Source organism: Ambystoma mexicanum, chromosome 6q, assembly GCF_040938575.1.
Source record: "Ambystoma mexicanum isolate Mex_15411 chromosome 6q, UKY_AmexF1_1, whole genome shotgun sequence".
Classification (NCBI taxonomy): Eukaryota; Metazoa; Chordata; class Amphibia; order Caudata; family Ambystomatidae; genus Ambystoma; species Ambystoma mexicanum.
In genome coordinates this window covers 359622816-359637619 of record NC_090937.1, presented here as the reverse complement: position 1 = coordinate 359637619, position 14804 = coordinate 359622816, and the positions used below count along the sequence as shown (strand labels likewise).

Genomic DNA, 14804 nt, shown 5'->3' with positions numbered 1-14804 from the left:
CTTTTCACAGATGAGACATTTCCATATGCATATCAGTCTTTGTCCCACCCAAAGGCAGCCCAGCACCGGATTGCTAGGCAAGTCTCCTCTCAACAAGAGTACCAACAACAACCCCAGACAGATGTTTCGGGCTAGTCGGGCCTCATCAGTGAGGTGATCCATGTCTGGATTAACCTGGTTACTTAGGGTGAGTCCCCAAGTACCTCAAATATGCAAAAGAAGGTATGGGAGTCCCTCTACTGGCCCAAACACAGCCCATTGACCTACTCACTGTGCCCAGAGAGGCACAGCCCTACCTCAATGAGGAGGCCCGACTAGGGTTGCTGTTGGTACTCTTGTTCAAGGGAGGGTTGCCTGGCATTTCGGTGCTGGACTACTCAAGTGGGCTCGACAAAGACTGATATGCAAATGTATATTCCTCCTTTGTCAAAGGTACAGTGAGCTAGAATGTGGCTGCAGACTCTAGAGTGGGCACCTTCCCATAGAACAGGTTATTAATCTGTGTTCATTCTTGGAGAGGGACGCCCGTACCTCTTTTTCTACTTTGGTTATGGGTTTCAGTTCGGACAAATCCCCAGGCCATCTTAACACAACACATTATGTATGATTTATGCAAAAGTGGAATAGCAAAAAATGTAATTATCAAACTTCATTAAAAAAAGCAATTAAGCATGGTATGAAAACCTGTGTCTTATGTGAGGGGTCAGAAATGTGAGGTGGACAACTTTGTGAAGATTTCTCAACAAATGCCATTTTATTATAAGACACGGTTGGATGAATGCCTCACTATCCCTACCCTGACAAGGATTTCCCTGCCTAAAATAAAATAAAGGAAACACTGTAACAAAGGATATCTGTCCCTTGCACTTATACATATGGAAAATAAACAAGGAAATGTATTGCAATTCGCAACAAACAATAATGATTGAATTTGTAATGTCACCACAGTCTCTCTTTGTGAATTGGGAAAATTCCCCTTCCCCAAGTTTCAACGTGATTCTGTTTCACAGATCAAGAAAAGAAAACAAGGAAATCCTGATTTGCAATAATACTCAACTGCAGTTTGTTTCCACTTCAATTCGTCCCTCCAAAAGTTCCAACTCAGTTGTTATGTTTATTTATTTATTTATTTATTGGTCACTTATTAGCTACTTATATAATTAGCAAAACTGTTTCAAAGTGCCCACAGGGCAGACAGGGTGGGGAAAGGAGAAGGTAGACAATGAATTACAGTAAGGATAAATAATTGCATTAATAGTACAACAAGTAATGAGAATAAAGGGAAGGGGAGACAAACCTACTATGCCTTGTGAGTGTTCAGAACGTGTAAGTGCAGAGTGGGAGAGGTGAGGGATAGGGTGATATGATGCTCATGGAGAGGTGCTAAGGGTAAGTGCTAAAAGAAGAACATAAGTGCAACCACTCATGGGTAGGATGAGCCCAAGTAAGTGCAGTAGAAAGACAGTGGCTGGGATCGGAGATGTTGGAGGTCAAGGCCACGAGGACACTTACGGACCCTGCACATCAGTCATGCTACTGTAAGATTAGCAGGGAAGAGAGGAGGACAAGGAAGAGGCAAAGAGAAAGGTCTCAAGACTTTTTTGGAACTTAAGGAGGTCTTGATCAAGACACGGAGGGAGAGGGAGGCTGCTCCACAGGAGGGAGCCAGCCGAGGAAAGTGATCACCCACCAGCTCTCTGTTTAGCAAAGTGCTTAACACGCAGGGAGTTGGTGCCAGAGGAACGGAGGAGTCTGGAAGGAGAGTATTTGATCAGGAAGCATTGAAGATAGAGTGGTCCCTGGCCACAGATAGCATTGTGTATGATGCAGAGGGATTTGAATTTGATCTGTGCTGAGCCCGGGAGCCAGTGAAGGCTTTGAGGCAGGAGAGATACGGTCCCTTGGTTTGAGGCCAATGATAAGTCTTGCTGCCCTATTCTGGGTTAGCTGGAGGTTAGCTGAACAATGTACTTCCACATTGTAAACAAAAGTTCCAACTCCACTTGGTATAACTTCAGTTTGTCAATAGAAAGTCCCAACTCTAAAAATAGAAGGCTCCTTTCCATCTTTGAACAATTTTTCAATTCATCAATTGTATCAATAATGATCTTAGACAGGATGATTTTTGCCATGAATGTTTTTAGTAACACCTTCAATATATATTATATTTATCAGTACCGCTTTTAAACACTTCTTCAACTTCCACCTGCCCGAACAGCAATTCACAACCACAAGTGCTTTTGGGGTTAAATATCATCTGACGTATGTTTTACCACAACTTCATGTTGTTTAACAAATTATAGCTTTAAAACTTCCAATAACTATTCAGAGAAACTCTTTCTCACCATAATGTGCCTCTCCCTCTGGATCCCTCTCTACCAGAAGAGCAGCCTTTGTGACACTCTTGCTTGCCCACTACACAAGTAACCAATTACTTCTATGCAAAGGGTCTTTTAATTCTCTTTTCAGACTTGGATAATGTCAGTTCATACCCATTTTCACCACAGTTTGTGTAACATATGAGCAACAATTGCCAATGTCTATGAATCTTTCAATGGCCCTTTGCTGTGGTTGGCAATATCTGTTATTTTGTAACTGCCTTGTTTTATCCATCTCTTGGCTTGGGCAATGCTTGTAGGTGTTCTCCTTTAACTATGTTGCCTTTTTATATGGTTGGTGTTTCCATAGCTTCAGATTTACAACATTACAGTCTGTTGGCTTTTGTATAATATGATTTTGATGCTTATTAAGATTTTGGTATTCGAAAGTACTTTGTAAACCTCTCTCTCTCTTGCTCGTGAGTGCTGCTTTAGTTTGGTAACGTCAGTTTGAAATGTACTTTTCCAGTCTCTTTCAGTCAGGCGCGAGTGTCTCTCACTTTCCTTGCATATGCGAGCAAGGAAGGAGCTCTCGTGGTCACACACAGGCCGTGGACCTACCAGGTAAGACGTGCTCTCCTCTTCAGTCTCCCTCAGGTGTGGGTAATCTACATTAGTGAACTGACCACTCCTATAATACTGAACCTCTCCAATCATCCTCCTCGTCCCAGTACTTAGAGGGTTATTGGACTTTGGGTTGTTATTATCTATGAATTTCTGTTCACTATACCCATTGGTGTAACAGAGGTCTTGAGATGTACACATCTCTGGAGTTTTAAAAAGGCTTTTATTCCCTCTAAAGTCTAGGGTTTTGTCAATGGTTTTAACATTGTTTACATGTGGTTTTGTTATACTGCAAGATGGTTTTTACAACAAGCCATTACATAATTTGGCATTACATAGTTATCTTCTTGAGAGGAAGGCAAATGCCTTGTTTCATCCCAGAGAATCCTCTCACTCCCTTTGAGCCTTTTCTCCTCCCAGGCGATCCTTCCGCAGAACACCGCCGCCAATTTCAAGATCAGGAAGTGTCTGCCTTTCCCTGGCCACATGGGAAGGGACTTTAGGCAGGGGTTTAGTGAGGGATCCATAGTATTCTTATGAGCGTACATTAATAAATAGACTCAGGAGCTCTCATTTTAATCTCTGCAATAGACAGAGAGAATAACAAGAGCTAGTGAGGTCGAGGATGCAAAAGAATGCTACTTTGAAGTGTATCTGGGTTTTTTAGCCTTTAATGTAGGTCAGAAAAAGGTATGGATGGTCTGTTAATAGTGTCACTTGTAAACAGAGCAGAGGAATAGATAATATTGGTGTAAATGTGATGTAAAGGTGGACGAAGATGCAGTCTATTTTATGTTTTTTTTTCTCAATTGCCTAAGGGTATTGGGAGAAAATAATCTTTTCAATTTTAAGGGGAATACATTTTAGGGTGCATCGACAAGCTCTTAATTTTGAATGATGTGTAAGGAGCCATTACTGTGCTGTTTATTAGAAGAATATTTAAATAATGCTGTTCGAACAAGGGGAGGGTTTTCATCTTGATTTTGAACATTCTTTTACTTTACTTGGTGATTATGCACAGTTGTATTTAATTGACTTTATTCTTATGGGGTGCATTGCATTCTGAAATAAAAATGAACTGAACACTGTTTATTACAATACTAAGCTAAGGCACACAATAACTATTCCAATGTAATTCAGAAATCCACTATGGGTAACAAACTACCTAAGAATCACAAGCAGGTATTCACACAATAATTGCATTCATACACACATCATAACATATGCATTATAATGCTCTCGGCACCATAGCCTAAAACATCAGAGATACAGCCCTAGCCTGTACCAAGTATTTGGTAGTCTTTTAGGTGTCCCAACATATTATTGAGAAAATATGTGAGTAGTCCAGCTGGGCTCACTCAGCTAGTGCAGGTAAAGTACTAATGTTAGTTAGTGAAGAGCAGATAAAACAAGCAATTGATGGAGGTAGGAGTCGTAAGCCAGTGTGTAGTAAAGGGAGAAGCAGTTTCCACCCCCGATGTTCAAATGTGACCCATGGAAGTACAGACCAGAGCACCAACACCCTTCGACATCCCCAGAGAAAGCTAAGGTAAGCAAAATATTGCACACGATGCAAACCCAGTGCGGAGGGGGGGCGGTTCAAGAGATACAAGTGATCTAAGGACCACAAATCCTTAGAAAGTTAGGCATAGTCCCAGGTGACAGTAAATCACAGGGGGAGATTTACCTCACCATGTTTTTGCCATGCAGGGACACTGGGTTGCAGGTTCAAGGGCCATCCCACCGGTTGTCTCTAGGTTCCTGTGGAGACTCCAGACTGTAGGTGGGACACCCAGATTTGGTCTAAATAGGAAGGATAGACCCTCATAGATGATTTCCTGGATACATGTCTTCCATTGTCCGCACCAGATTCAGGAGGCACTCTGCAATTCTGCAGCAGGACTTGGGCCACTCAGTAAGTTCATATCCAGGTGGAGGGTAGAACAGTTGATTCCTAGCATCCCACCAGAGATCGAGGATGTTTAGCCAGCTGGAAGCCCTTGCAAAGATGAACTGCTGGATCCAGGTATTGCAAAGGATATCCAAAATGCAGGCTCAGATTACCAAAAACAGGCACTGTACCTCAAGAGGACAGGTGAGAGAGGAAAGTACATCGCCATGGTCTTCCCTGTCGATTAGAAGGTTGAGGTGTGTGGCATTGTAGTATTTGGTGAGCCAATTATCCTTTTTGCAGCAGTCATCTGGCATCATTTGGCGGGCTTCTTCTTCAGGTATTCTTAGATCAAGTCGTCAACTTGGTTTCTGTGTCCAACTTGTCTCCTTATATCGAAAATCTGGGCTGGGATGAACTCCATCCCTCCAATAAGGACACATAACATTCATACTTACAGTTAGCTGTCTGATAGTGGACAGTCAGCCTCCCATAATCTGCCCAGCAGCATCCAAGACCCTGGAGTAGTGTAGAATGGGGCAGAAAGCCCTAGTTCCTGTCAGCTCACACACAAAGGAGAGTCTTTGCAGGATTCTTGCAATAATCCCACCAAGATTCATGAAGAAAGGGGTCCTCTCCACCTAGCAAGGTAGGACAGCAAATACAGGATAAGTCATCTTAAACAGTGCTTAAAACATGCATAGAGACCATTTTGGGTATATGGTCCTCTTGAGTGCATTATCACGTCCACTCACTGGGACTGCTCTTCTCTCTGCTTGTAATTCTCTCCTTTCCACTTGTTACCCTAAGCAATACTCTCTGCTCATACTTCTAGATCTATCTGTGGCTTTTGGCACTGGTGACCACACTCTCTTCTTGGCTTCCCTCGCTTTATTCGGGTTTGCCGATTTTGTTCTTGCATGGTTTAGCTTCTATCTTTCTGACCGTACCTATTCTGTCTCCTGGGCTGGTTCTCTTTTCACACACTTCCCCGCCTTCATAGTGTCCCTCAAGGCACGGTTCTTGGCCCTTTCTTTTTTTCCTCTACACTTCTCTTCTTGCTTCTATTATCTCATCCTTTGGGTCTTCCCACCATTTCTATGCCAACGACAGCACCTTTTTCTCTCTTTCCCCACCTTTACTCCTGCCATTCACACTAACTTATCTTCCTGCCTACTTGCTGATAATTCATGGATGCCAGACCACTTTCTTGTTCTAAACTCCTCAAAAACAGAAGTTATTTTCCACCCTGTCACCACTATTCCCATCCTTTCCCCTCCCTCCTCTGTCTCCTTTACTCCTTCCTCTTTACCGCTATCCTGTGCTGCCCACAGTCTCTGTCTTTACTTTGATACAGACTTATCCTTTTCCCCTCACATCTCAAATATCTCTCAGTCATGCTGCTTTCATCTCTGTGATATTCATAAAGCCAGCCCTTTTCTGAACTTTGGCGCTACCGAACTTCTGATCTCATCTCCAATGTTTTCTTGCCTTTTTTTGCTGCTCTTCGACCCCGTTTGGTTTTCCTCTTTCCCGTTTGGCTCCTCTTAAATCCATTTTCAATGCTTATATACGTCTTCTCTACCAGTGACCTCCCTGGGAATCCATTTCACCTTTTTCCTCCAGGCTAAAATTCAACTTTCTTTGAATGGTTTTTAAAACCCTCCACAGTCTTGCACCCATTTATCCTTCCTCCTTGGACTCCTTCTGCGACCGCTCGTTCTCTTCAGTCACAATCTCAGTTCTTGCTAACAGTCCCTCGTCCCCTTGTGCCTAATCCCAGTTCTGTTCTTTTTTTCTTCTTGCTCCCTATCATTGGAATTCCCTCACCCTCCCTCTCGGTTCTACTACCTCCTACTATGCATTTCCTACTTCTCTAAATCTTAACTTCCCACTTCCAATTTCTTTTAACCTAACTAATTCTCACTTGATTGCATCTAGTCTTTTCTTGAAACACTTCTGCTAATCTACCAAATTACATATTATTTTGCTGCAACCATTTTTATGTTCAGCGCCTTGGAGTAAAGCGCTCAATAAATAACAAATAAGTACAAATACAAAATCATGGCTGAGAAAGCAACACAAGATGATGCCCCCATAAACAGTAAAAATGCAACGACTACCACAAGCATGTTCAGAGGATGCCTGGAAAGTAGCAAAATTGCTACTTGGGATGCAGAAAAGGGGACACAAAGTGTACCCACAGCACTGCACGGAGGATGGCTTGTGCAGCAAAAGCTAAACACTTGTCATAAAAAGGAGAAGGAAGGCTACTCCTGCACTGATATACCATATTGGCTATCCAGTGAATCCAAAACAACACTGCAAAAGGAGGTCTAGGAGCTGCTGGAAGCCCACCAAATAAGGTGGGAGTGCTGCCATAGGAAAAACAGGGATCATGTACACAGGTCCTTTCCTCTAGCATGTATGATATGGAAATATCCGATGTGCCGTCAGTGCCTTTAGCTAACTCGTCAGGCCTCTCTCACTTGCAAAAAAAGGAAGGATATGGACCAACTAGACCAAAGATGATAGTATTCTGATTCAGTTTTCAAATCTTAATAATACATCACATTTATTACACGTATTCAGTGAAAAATGTAACAATCCTAATAAAACAGGCTCAACAAAAAAGAAGAAAAGTTTTTTTCCCATCACACTTTGTTCACTCACACATACCATTTTCATACGAACATACATTCTAACAATTGGGTAAGTTTATATTCCCATATCATGGTCCAGCAGATAAATGTCACTTTAACACTCTAGTATTTGTAGGTGTGGCGCTCTGTTTGTTTGCAAGGGTTAAATGTCTATCGTTGACAAGGTTTCGGTTGAGTTTCAAACATGGGCAGATTACCCCTGCCCCATTATTCTGATCAACCTTCCTCAGGACGGAGTGCAACTGTGGAGTGCACGGTGCCTCTTCAAAAAAGATGGGTGGAGCCTCAATTCTGAAAAATGATGTAGATAAACTAAATTATTGTTAAGAAAACAAATCTGTCATCTTTTCCTTATTAAAGACCATTTAATGGTGTGAGAAGCAACCTCTCTGTCTGTTGCGTTTGGCAAACTCACCTCCTCTGGGTTTCCAGGGGCTGGTGGCTTGGCAGTGGGAAGAGATCCCTAATGTGTGTTCTGTCAATCGTGATGTATAGCGAAGTTGTACCCACTCCTACATAATAAAGAAAATGTACAGGCACTATCCTGTGGTTAGGGCCACAAACTCATCTAGATCACTTGATGGCGACTTCGGCCGCTTGGTGTTATAGATACGTGGAGCACCGAAAAAGAAACGTGTGCCCACCTGCATAGGAAGAGGCAAACATAAATACTGGCTATTGCTAATGCTGCACAGCTAAAAATCTCAATGGTAAAGGTCAAACGTGGGTCAGTCACTCACTTGTGATTTATGCTCATGTGCAGATTTCACGAATCTCTTCATAGGCGCGTGCGTTCAAAAATCCCAGATGGCAGGCATCTGCAGAAAGAGGAGAGCGGTATTAAGGCGCTGTCCCTATACGATCGTATCGTAAAGTTCGCCAGCTGTGTGGTTCCTCGCGGGTCAAGTAATGCATGCTAAAGAGCGTGAAACCGCCTCTATGTGGAACATGCAATGTGAATAAGGCTCTTACCAGTTTAGAAGGGTTCTGCTTTAGTCCCGCGCGGCTGCTTTCCACGGGTGCAGGTAGACTGCAGTGTAGTCAGTTTCGTGCACCGCCGTCAAGGGAGATAATGTAAACACGGCGTTTGCCATGTAATAAGCAGATTGGTTGCGTGTCACGTGGTGGCACAGCATTATGGTAGATGTAGTTCAAGGATTGGATAACTTAATGGTGAATCAATAAATGGAAGTAAAAGTAAAATACGCACCCCGATCTAAAAGCCGTATCTCACGGTGATCAAGCATGTGTTAAAGTATACGGACATGAAAGAACCATGCGGATCACCCGGCCAAGAGAGCCTGTATTTTATTGAATTGTCGGACATGTAAAGTATACAAAAGACCCCTATGCGAGGCATGTGGAATTATTTGGTGTTCAGTGTGTTCCATTTCACTGAGATCTTCAATCCTTGGCGTACTGGATTAAAGGAATAAATCCAACGCTGTTTCAAACGATGGAGACCGGTTGCCATATCACCGCCCCTTGTTTGTGTTCTGATAGTTTGTAGTACAAACCATTTAATGTCAACATCCTTATGGTTTGTTTTGGTAAAATGGTCTACCAGAGGCTTGTTCGGTACGCGGTTGCATATACAGGATCGGTGTTCTCCTATTGTCACTCTAACCTCTCTTGTGGTTTTACCCACGTAGAGTAAGTGGCAGGGACACAAGATAATGTATATTGCGTTCTTGGTGCGGCAATTGGTGTGATTTCTTAGTGTCCATGTCTTGTTCTCATAACAATTATGGGGGGTAACGCCAATTGGTTGAGAATAGTCTGTTCCTTCGTTTTTTCCCAATACGTATGTACTAATTGTTGTCGTAAGTTACTGTTGTGCTTAAAGACAAACATTGATTGCTTAAACAGGTAGCCTGGATTTTTAACGAGGCCCCAGTTCCAGTTGATGATTTTTTTTTATGTCATTACTGACCGGATTGTATGTGGTAACACACACCAGTCTGTCGTTGGGCTTTTTTTATTTGCTCTTCAGGCCCCCTCACTTGCTCCTGGAGACCCAAAGGCCTGCACACCCCAACCTGCAGAAAAATCAAAATATGCTTAGCAACAGCAAATAAAACGCCACACAGCTGCTGCTTGATACTTCCAATGCGCCACCAAGTTATGGCATTCTTTCAGCAAAGTAAGCCTGAAAGTGCTTGCATTAACTGGCAGAGGACATCTAGTGACCTTGCTTTATGGAATTAAGTGCAGTTATCTGCGGCATACAAGAGCAGTTAGAAAAGAGGACTTGCTGAATTGAGGCATACTTCTTAAAGGGAAAGAGGTAATTTGAGTTTAGGAGGTTGGGGTCCAAGAGCACCAGTTGGAGTATGGAGATGGAGTAGAGCAGTATGGAAGTTTTTGATGAAATACTATTTTGTGAATTTATTATTGCTATTTTGGAATAAAGAAATGATTCAAACACAACAGGAAGCCTCCATGCCATGCCACGCATAGTATTTACACATGAGTAAAATGTACCTGGTTCACAACGTGAAATAGAAACACTAATTATTGACAGGTTCCTTAATCTTTGGGAATCAGCACAGGCTGATTCCCGAATTTGGAATCTGGTAAACGGATGTGCCAACGTTCTGCAAATAAGCTCATTTGAATCAAACATGATAACTATGTAACAAAAAGAAAGTTAGTCAAATGTAACAAATTATTACTCACCTTTCCTCTGTCTGACCTTTGTCAGTGGTCGAAGTGAGTGGGAGCTATCGGGATCAGAGCACCACTACTTTTATTTTTTAGTGTTAACGGTTCCACTACTTTGCACAACTATTTTCACCATTCCGGAATGGTTCTTTTTGAAAATACTTCTCCATTTTACCATCAAAGCAGTTATAGCTAAACTGAAATCGTTTTCCCCATTCATTCACAAAGACTGAATGACATCCCAGCCTGGATGAACTCTATCTAGCTTCATCTTAAATACCGGAAGCTGGAGGAGGTTCTCCACAGCATTTATTTTAACATTAGATAGCTACATAGAATTTGCCTCTCCTTTTCTTAACTGTTCCACCCACGTGGCTGTCAATCATGACCAGCAACAACCCCTTGACGCAAGAGCTGCACCTTGTTTACTCCTGTGTACCCTGTGCCCTGCCAGAGTTACTGTTCTACTATTTTTCAGGGTGCTGCAGATTTCAACTTGCTGATGGCCATCAATACCTCTTCACCCGAAACACTGGGAAAGATGGCCAAGTAGAAACTACCTGCTGACCCAAATCACCTGATACCCAGGAATCGGTCGATTGATCCATTTGAATGCCATGGCCTATATCCACGATCTTACTGTGAAAAATGTCTGCCAGTGCATCACAGCGTAACTGAGATGGAACTTCTGCGGGCATGCACCGCACAGTCAAAGAAAAGGATTGTACTACTGCATATAGCTCCTTAGAGTGATTTAGAGCAGTTTCAAATGTATGCATAAAGAAATTACATTTAGCAAACTGGATCGCCCTATGGTGGTTCCTAGACAGCGTTCCAAAAATACCTTTAGCACTGGGAATATAGGCTGAGAACCACTTGCGTTCAGCTTGTTTCATCTCAGAATGGGCCTTCTTGAGCTCTGCAGAAAACCATGGCTGAGAGGGGTGATGACGTACCAAAGTATGTTTAAGTGGTGCCACTTGGTTTGCTGCTACAAGAAGCGCCTGAGACATGTGGGACAGGTCCAGTGATGGGCCTATAAGGCAATTTGCCTTAACCAGTGACACCATCAGGGTCGGACTGGGACAAGAAATAGGCCCGGACAACCAAAAAAAAGTGGCCCACCCCTAGCCTCAAAAAAGTGGCCCACCGCGAGCCTCAAAAAAAGTGGCCCTCAAACCATCATCCGTGAATCGCGTCAATTCATGACTTTACAGAAAATGCTACTTATGGAGAGTTCAAGTGTCTGTTACATTACAACACATAAAATAACATAACTTTGCATAAAGTTCTGTGACAGGGTCCACAGCTCCGAGCAGGAGTAGCATGAACACGACCTTTCACCCCTTGACAAAACAGGAAGTGGCATCAAATAGCATTGCTCCTAAGTACACTACGAAAAATATGGTTATGATTTCACTAATGTGACATACATTTCATACAAGAATGGATCACCATATGTACCATTAATATCTGTGTGTAGGATCCATATTATCAAATTACTGTGAATGCAAGCAGACGTCCAAGGCCAAATGATAATATGTTATTGTATAGCACTTACGCGTAAGCTCTTTTTTATAGAACAAAATCTGCATACAATATCACCCAACCTGTGTTGGTACTCAAGTATCGACCTCAGAAGGATGAAAGGCTGAGATGGTTCGAACCTGCAACCTGCAGATCACACACACATCGCAGCAGCGAGCACTCAACCCACTGAGCTATCATATCGGCTGGAGTAAAATGAGCAATTATTCTGTAGTGTGAATACCATTAAACTGGTAACTGAGATTTAACAGCAGACCAGTTTAGCTCATCTGCATGTCTGGTGCAAATTTGGCTGCATGTCACGCATGCATGCATCTACTTTTCATGCTTCAGAGGTTGGCATAATAGGGAAAGCAGCGTACTCATAGGACATTGAATACTCTGAGCACTCATTACCTCATAAATGCAAACAAACATTCTGAACAGCATGCCAGGGAGATGGGAAAAATAGCCACATTACAACAAAGCATTCATTGTGGCACAATGAAGTCAATGGTAAGCCACTTGATGTGCTATCCCACACCAGTTGCGCCCTAATGAACTACCCAATACTTTGAGTATTGCCATAGCTCCAGTGTTGTGCGGTTGTGGTTAAGTGTGGTTTTGGGTTCTGTTGGGAGTGTATCTGAAAACAGAGCACAGGAAAAGAGAGTTGGAACCCTTCTCATATGTCACCCATCGAAGTTTATTCCAGCACATTTAGAACCCCTTCATGGCCATTCCAATAGAAGACCAGGCAAATCCCTAAAATGGTGGTGGTGCTGCTATAGCCTAACAGGGACCATTTCTAATTCTATACCACAGTAACACCTGAATCCCATTGGCTGTTCCTGATAGTTCTTAATGCTTCTACACTCCAACACAATTTACCAATCTACAGAATTAAAGTGTAAGTGTTGTGCACAATCGTAGCAAATGATTCAAAGTATGGCTATGTAAGCAGTTATTGCTTTCGTCTCCTTTCCTGCCTTCACCACCACGGCTTATACTCCAAGATGTACCACTGTCGGTTTTTTTCAGCCCCAATGGTTGAAATGTTTTGGGTCGGGCAGATGAGGTTAGCTGGAGTGTCCCCCCAATGCATTATTGTATTTGTTGTTTCGAGGGTGGGGTAAACCTGGTGCTGTTAGCACGCGCCTTAGTGGGGCTTCCCGGCACTGAGTGGGAGAATGCTGCGGGAGGAGGGGAGGAGGTTACTGTCCCAGCTTGCAGCAGATTGGCGACAATTCCCTATACTAAACCCTTCTGCTGGCCCCCTAAGCCTTCGCCTGTATCCTGCCACATCCGTCTATGCAAAGCATTGTGGAGCAGCCACTCTAACACGTACAACGCAGTGCTAAACTCCCAAGCTAGCCCAGGGCGATTCGCACATACACACATGCAAGCATTAGGACAACAACAGTTACCCGTATTTTGGGGGGGTGAGGAGAGGGGGTTTTCGGATGCCAGGTTGGAATGAATGCCAGTTAGGGCCATGGGGCAACTCAGGGCGCCCCCCCAGCACGGCTTACCAAGCAGTCTGGTCTTGCACTGCAAGCCATCCCGTGTCCCCCCTCAAGAGTTCCACCTCCCAGATCGATCTTCCTTCGTGTCGACTCAAACTGGTAGCCTACACATCACGGCTACATCCGAGGGACGCAACCATTAATTAGCACATAACTAGGCTACCATGCCCCACAGAAAGCCTTGCATACGTATAATGTTTAAAACTCCCCCATTCCAACACCCTCACGTAACACCAATTACATCCAGCTGGAATCAAGGCCTTTCTTTGGACAAAATCAGTTTTTTATTTTACACGCCAGCAACCCCCCCTTCCCAGCGAACCCCCCATGACTGTGATTGCGTGCACACCCACCAGTAAAACTGAACCCCAAACACACTGTATCCAAAGAAGCACCCACCGCAACGGTGCCTGCATAATGCAAACACGTGATGCTATGGTCAAATATTTGTACACTGTACACAAGCTTTTAGGCACAAGGATTTTGTCAAGTGACTGAGGACAAAGAGATGGAATGTCTTGTATGATCGGAACAGAGACAACGGCAGAAAAAACATGCTATTACTGCAACTTTCGAAAAGCAAAATACATAGTCACGGTTACGGAGGGAGATCCCGCCTACCGTACCATTGGGACCGCTTAGGGGTCTTCCCCCGTGGGGTCCCAGGCAGGCACTCTATGCTCCCTGAGTCCTGAGTGGAGCGATGAGGACACAGAAATCATTCCGGTGACAAAAGCAGCACACTGCTGCAAGTTGCAACTTATGGTGCCGGCGGCAGTGGCGGTGTGCGGCGGAGAGGCGAGCAGAGTCTGTTACAAATCACTGGGAGGGAGCAGGCTGGGCTGAGGCAGCCCCGCCCAGCCCTGCCCGTCCCTCCCAGTGTTTTGTAGCACTGACTGCTGCTGGCGCCAGGGTGTCGCGGGCCGAGGCAGTTAGCCGCCGGCCCGCCGCATTTATCAAAGAAAGGTAATACTTCAGTGTTACCTTTCTCTGCATCTGCGCGGGCCGGCGGCGGAGGCGGGCGTGGGGCTGCAATTGCAAAGGATCTGTAAGTTACTTACTTACAGATCCTTTGCAACTTGCATCCGCCTGGCGAGTCCGAGGCCCTGGGGGCTGGTTCCTGAAGTGTGAAGCCCACGCCTTGGCTGAAACCAGCCCACGTGGGCTTCAGGAACCGGCCCCCAGGTCCCCGGCCATGATTTTGCATCGGCCACGGGCCGATTGGCCGACGACCCAATCCGACGCTGGACACCATGTATTCCACAACCAGTCCCCCCAATTCCTGTGTGGACCTAGATGTGATCACCCTTTTACTCCCTCACAATTGTGTGACCAGATATACCTAGTTTTGGAGTCGCCCTGGAAGCAGAAAAGAAATGCCTGGGTAGCATGCCCTTGTCATGAACAACATGCACGCTTTAATAAGATATTACTTTATTTTTACTCTCTCAATTTTGTTTCAACCCGTTCTGAACAGGAAAATATGTTTCTTGTGGATCCTGCCGATCTAACACTCTCCGCTTGCCCTCAATTAATGGAGATTGGTAAAGCACATAGTATGTGATTCAATAATTGTCTTGTCAGGCTTAAA

The 14804-nt window shown here is 44.0% G+C and overlaps 1 long non-coding RNA gene across 1 annotated transcript in view; it reads right to left on the bottom strand.

The window, feature by feature from the left end:
- LOC138515514 (uncharacterized) overlaps positions 1–8548 on the bottom strand; it is a 181825-nt gene extending 173277 nt beyond the window's left edge. The window contains exons 1-2 of the long non-coding RNA XR_011282039.1: positions 8469–8548; positions 8237–8314 (exon numbers count right to left, since the gene is read on the bottom strand). This is a non-coding gene — a long non-coding RNA (uncharacterized lncRNA). The remainder of the gene's footprint in view (positions 1–8236; positions 8315–8468) is intronic.
- Positions 8549–14804: the final 6256 nt, after the last annotated feature.